Source organism: Convolutriloba macropyga, chromosome 1, assembly GCF_964194025.1.
Source record: "Convolutriloba macropyga chromosome 1, txConMacr16.3, whole genome shotgun sequence".
In the NCBI taxonomy this organism is placed as follows: domain Eukaryota; kingdom Metazoa; phylum Xenacoelomorpha; order Acoela; family Convolutidae; genus Convolutriloba; species Convolutriloba macropyga.
This window is the reverse complement of record NC_134468.1, coordinates 74,709,336-74,715,335: the sequence shown is the minus strand read 5'-3', so window position 1 is coordinate 74,715,335 and position 6,000 is coordinate 74,709,336. Positions and strand designations below refer to the sequence as shown.

The 6,000-nt window shown below is 33.7% G+C and overlaps 1 protein-coding gene across 5 annotated transcripts in view; it reads right to left on the bottom strand.

Annotated features, from left to right (window-relative positions):
* LOC142351486 (uncharacterized) overlaps positions 1-6,000 on the bottom strand; it is a 68,896-nt gene that overhangs the window by 49,562 nt on the left and 13,334 nt on the right. The window contains exon 1 of one of the 5 annotated variants that reach the window (XM_075403549.1): positions 3,034-3,114. The exons of the other annotated variants lie outside the window; for them this stretch is intronic. The gene's annotated coding sequence lies outside the window, so the exon portion shown is untranslated. Of the gene's footprint in view, positions 1-3,033; positions 3,115-6,000 lie in introns of those variants that run through there. 5 annotated transcript variants of the gene reach the window in all.

Genomic DNA, 6,000 nt, shown 5'->3' with positions numbered 1-6,000 from the left:
AGTTGTAAATATGTCTGCAGCAAACCGTATTGCTAGCCGTACTGCTAAAGTAAACTGATGTTAAGGTAAAGTTAAGGTAAATTTTAGTTAAACTTTACTTTAAATTTAGTTTTCCTTAACTTTCAGGTAAGGTTAAATTGACTTAATTTTTTTTGTAACGTTCTTCAGTATATAATTGCATAGTTTTAGTAAAATTATCAAACAAAATATTGACTCCTGCTAACAAAAACAGATATAACTCCAATACTCCTCTTCGAGTAGTAAAAATAGATGAACTAGACAAAATCCGACGCTTATCTTGAAAGAGCTACGCGTCAAAAATTGTTCTCTCTGTTATAGCGAGTTTTGACGTAGCAAGGATTTGTCTTCAAACCCACTAGAATCCCATTTCAATCCAACTTCAGCCAAGCTTCAACCCATATTCGGCCCAGGAAAATCAAGAAAAAGAAAAAGAAAAGTTGAAAAAGCTTTGAATTAAAAAAAGATCGAAGATAGAAAGCATTATCTGCTGATCTCTTAGATTGATAATTTTCTGATGTTTTTTCTCTTGTTTTCTTTTGTCGATGCACAAAATTTGTATTCATTCAAATATTGCAATATTTTGAATTTTTTACGCGCTTCTTAGGACCCTAGAACAATTTGCGCGTGCTATTTTGCTGTAAGAAGTACTTGAAAGAAAATGATTATCTCGAAAGATTCTAGCAGAAAAAAGAGCTATCGTGTAAGATTCTGAGAGAAAAAAGGCTATTTTTTAAGTTTCTGGCAGAACAAATGGTTATCTTGCGACAATCCGGCAGAAAAAGGTTATCTTGCAAGATTCTGGCAGAATGACTGGTTATCTAGCAAGATTCTGGCAGAAATCTTGCAAGATTATGCACAGTGTTGCGAGATAACCATACATTCGAAATTGATTGGTGGAGCCATTATATGATATGCTTTAACACACATTACTGCCTCTGATAATGCCCATGTGCACCCAAAAATCAGTACTGAAATTTCAACAAATTACAAAAACTCAGTACACTGGCGATTACTGTGGGGTTCTCAGACATCGGATTTTATATCTAAATCCTAAATAATGCGACAAAATTCACAGCAATGATGACAAATTGATTGAGTGCCATTGTCATCCCAGTCAAAAACAGTATAGGACAAATGAGAAACGCTTAAAAGCATTTTAATTTTCTTAACAATATGCTCGATCTCAACCGAGTTTGAAAAACCGATTGCTAAGATATCACACAAAGTTTTAAAAATTGTTAAAAGAAATATAAATGCCACACGCGATAACAAACTCTGTCTCTCTCTCTCTCTCTCTCTCTCTCTCTCTCCCTCTCTCTCTCTCTCTCTCTCTCTCTTTCTCTATCTCAGATTTTTTAAAAACATGCAAAATTACGTTTTCACGATCGCACTTAATATACAGATTCAAAAGACATTACGCTCCAGATTTATACGGTTTTCACTTCCCTTAATTCTCGGGTGGGACTAATATAAGTAAAGCAGTTGACTTCTAACTGATAACAAAAATCGAAGATTGGCGTCAAAAAGCGGACCAGATCTTAGTAAACATAACAAGACAAGTCGTGAACTAAACCATAAAAGAATTTTTAATAGCCGAACAAGAAAAATCTAGATCCCCAGACATCTTGAAATAGAATTTGAAAAACTATTTGAAAAACAGTCAATTCAAAAACAATGAGACATAATGAACAAAAAACGAATAATGGCATATGAATAATCGATTTTGGAAAACATCAAACTGAAATCTCACATCACTAAAAATGCGAGAAAGTTTTCTTTTTTAAAAAAATATGGTTTTCTTTCTCTTCAATGTATCTGTGTGACTAACAATACTCGTTGAATTTCACTAAATTTAAATACTCGTTGAAAATAGGTAAAACATCTTGCAGACATAGCCTGAAGAATTCAAGAATTAAGTTGATTCTCGAAACAAGAAATCCACCGCACCCATTAAAATCTTCGCTCCATAAATTGAGATATATCAGTTTATGGAAAAGTTTATACTTAAAAATGGGTGAAAATTAAAAAATAAACAGGGTGAATTTCGTGAATCAACATTTCATTGCTTGAACACAATAGTCATAGACCATACAACAGCAGCCACATTTTTTGCACGATTAGTAGAAACTAAACAGTAGTACAGTAACGAATTCAATAATTTTTTTGACAAAAACTAGATCTGTACAAAACTTTGAAGGCTTAGATTAAAAATTGAATTTTGAGTTCTCAAATTTAACAATTTTTCGAAAGCTTGTAACAGTTTTGCAAAAACAATCCACCGAGCCCGTAAAAAATGGGACATAACAATAGAAAACAATCAGTTAATTACTCGGAAACACAAAGTTCGAGCTTTGATCGTAAGAAGCACGGCACCCCCACAGAAAAAAAATCTTTCTATTGAAAAAAACTGTGCGATACATAAAGGCTTCTAAGAGAACTTCATACCAGCCTTGTTCAGCTTGCTGAAATAAAAATTCTTGGTTTAATTTAGCAGTTTTTATTGTTTCTCTCAGAAGTTATCAAAAAATGAAGTTTCCGGTTATCACGGTGTTTGTTTAGTTAGATGGGTAGGCTAAAAAAAATTAGAGAGAGCTACTTTTAATGCCTCATTGATAAGGCTGTGTCTCGTCTCATCACTGTCGGTACTCTGATTAATTCGTACATACAAAAGTAGTTCGCTAATAGATAAAATAAAAAAATTACAGTTCTGACACACTTTTGATTTCACTTGTAATTAAAAGTAAACTGTTGCGAATTAAGTTAGCGGCTTAAATTATGAATGAGAGCAAATTAGATCAAGCAAAAATAAAGAGGTGAAGAGTAAAATAGTTTCCCAAAAAGGTCAGACATAAAATTGGTCAAGCCAAAAATGGCATCGAAAAACACCAACCGGACCCAAATTATGTTCATTCAGAGATGTTCACATTGATTTGCAAGGCAAAAATTACAAAACTGTTTCTTTGAACTAAGAAAATATTTAAAGGTTGATCAATTTATTGCGTTACAACAAACCTTTTGGATAACACCAACGCGTTTGGAACTCAACTCCGATTATTTCTAAGCTCCACTGTCAAACTTTCATCAGCAATCAATTTATAACCAGAAGGCAATTTCAATTTATGATTTAAATAATTGAAATTTCCCTCTGGTTTTAAATTGTAGTAGAACGGCAAAATTTTGTAGAAACGGCGAAAGGGAAATATTACTCAAATATTACTTTAAATTGCAATTAACAAGTAGTCATTATTAATAAATACACTACAAAGGCTTTGAGGCCATTAGCTATCAGTAATTGTCAATGTAAGTTTCACACTTGGTACAACCCCAATTTCTGCTCATACCCCCGTAACCGATTAAGCCCCAATTTTCGTTCCCACCCATATTGGGGGTGGAATTTATACCAGTTCATTTTTTTAACAGGCCTGGTTTATATCTTTTTTGCATAGATGTAAAACTGATATCAACGCAAAGCTCTCAAAAAATTGAATCAATTGGTGAAAATTAAAACGAATTTTGATTATTGTAGAATAAAAATATGCTTCGTAAGACAAAAAATATTTTTGTTCCTTTAATTGACAGCTAGGTGTGAAAAAGGTTTTCTTGTGAACAATGTTAGGATTTATTCAGGACTGATATACTTTTTCTATGGTCACATGTAACAACTTTTGCTCCGACATTTTGATCGCAATAAAGGAGTTCTTGTGCATGAGAGCATTTAGTATTTTTAGCGTTATAAAGTCAGGTCAATTGATTGAAGCATATTGGACTAGAGATGAAATCTGCGCTCCAAGCTTAAATTATTGAAGATATATTTACCGTACGGTAATAAGTAAATAGAGGTCATACAGTTTCCAGAACGTTACATTTAATTATTCATTGCCTCAAATGATGTCCAAAACGTCGTCATTTGTGATCAGATTGGGTCACTAATTTTGTGATAAAGGACCTAGGTTGGAGCAATTACGGTGATTTATGATTCGAAACGGTAGTATTATTACTCGACAGACCGGGTCATTGTTCCGAAATACCAGATTTATGAATTGAAAGACCGGGTCACTGTTCCGAAATACCAGATTTATGATTCGACTTACCCGGGTCATTAACTTCTTCCGGGATCGTGTATTTAACGACCCGGAATGACACCCCCCCCCCCCCCAGACGACGTTTTGTCGAGTCATAATTCTACCACCTCGCCCCAGGAAGGACCCATGATTTTCCCCGAAATAACTTGAGAAAGTAGGTGGAAACTGTAAACATATTATTTTTCACCCCTAGACCACAGCGTATTAAGGGTGGAGTGAATTTGTAGGTGAACAGACAAAACAGTCCCAGACAAAACAGTCCCGGACAAACATTTCCAAATAGCAAAATGTTCCCAGACAAAACAGTCCCAGACCAAATAGTCCCAAGAAAGCAGACAAAACATTCCAAGACAAAATAGTGCCAACAAAACAGAGATTAATATATGCACAACAATTAACAAAGAAACTCCTTAAGTCATTCATATGACTGTAATTCATTGAACAAATATTGAGCTGATTACAACATAGTTTTAGCAAAAAATATGTTTTTTGAAACAAGTTTTGGTTTAATCTTAATTCATATCAATTCCAAACAATGCATTCAGTTGCTTAACTCATAGTTTATGCTTGTTAAGTGTTTGTAGATAATGCTTACACTTTTCATATTTATTCGGGACTATGTTGTCCGGGACTGTTTTGTCTGTTTTTCTTGGACTATTTTGTCCGAGACTGTTTTGTCTGGGACTATTTCGTCCCGACACTGAATTTGTAATGAGGGTTGAAAACATAAATGAAACCGTTTACTTTTTACTCTTTAATTTATACTCTAGAAATTTAATACACATTTTCACGCCTTTTCCTTTAAATTTTAGACTCCATGTTTGCATCCATTCATTTATCCTGCGGTTTTTTTGCTGCCACCTCACTTAGTGGAAAGTGAGGAACTATGCTTGACTGGGTTTTTCGGTTTTTTGTTCATTCAGTATGATATATTCATCGACAAAAGTTCTCAGTGGTAACACTAGAAATTTCGCCTTTCATAGAATATTTTAATTGGAGATTTTTTGAATTGCGTATTTTTCGAGGAGTTATCGAGGTTCGAAGTTTTTGAGAATATTACAGCTGTTACTCTAATTATGTCCACTTTTGTAGGAAGCTTTTGTCGACTTCTTCTCATTTTTGGGCAAAAAAGCATTTCGCACTCTTTTTTTACTATCACGCTATTTTTATTTCATCTATTTATCATAAATACTCAACTGTTTGTGCAACACTTAAATATATACTCATGTTTCCAAAGTTTTGCCAATTGAGCGCAAAAGCCAGTTGTTTTGTCGCACGTATTTTTGGCATTTCCATTCCCTTTTCAGCCACAAAAAGAATTTGAGAGTTATCACTGTTGAGTTTGCACAGAGTCAATGTATGTAGGTTTTTAGCCTGACCGCATTAGTTGTACTCTTTTCCACTGTGTTTGTTTTAAATTTTTGACTTCTACTCCATCTTTTTTATGAACTTTCGGCAGTAAAAAGAGTACTTCAATTGAACATTAAACACTACATCAGTAAGAATTGTTGATTCCAGGTTTTTTTTATAATAAACATTTGAAAAAAAAAATAAAACCAGTAAAAATCCCCCCCCCCTCCACGATACTATTTTTATTCTCCCCAAATTTTTTTTCCTTCAAAAACCAGCAAGAATTTGCTTCATCAACTTGTCCATTCAACAGTGAACTCAGTTCTTATGTGTTCAAGTTTTGATCTAATTGTGGGTAGTTTTGATTTAGATAGTTTTTTAAATTTAGAATTCCATTTTCTGAGTGTTTCACAAAAAATGCCTTATTGAAGATTTTCTGCAAAATCTCCTTCATGATTAATCATTCCTTTCCACTTTTCTGCATCAAAAAAAGGTCCAATTGTGTTTAAAGTTGGTCTTTTAAATACACCTATATTGCTAGGCTTGC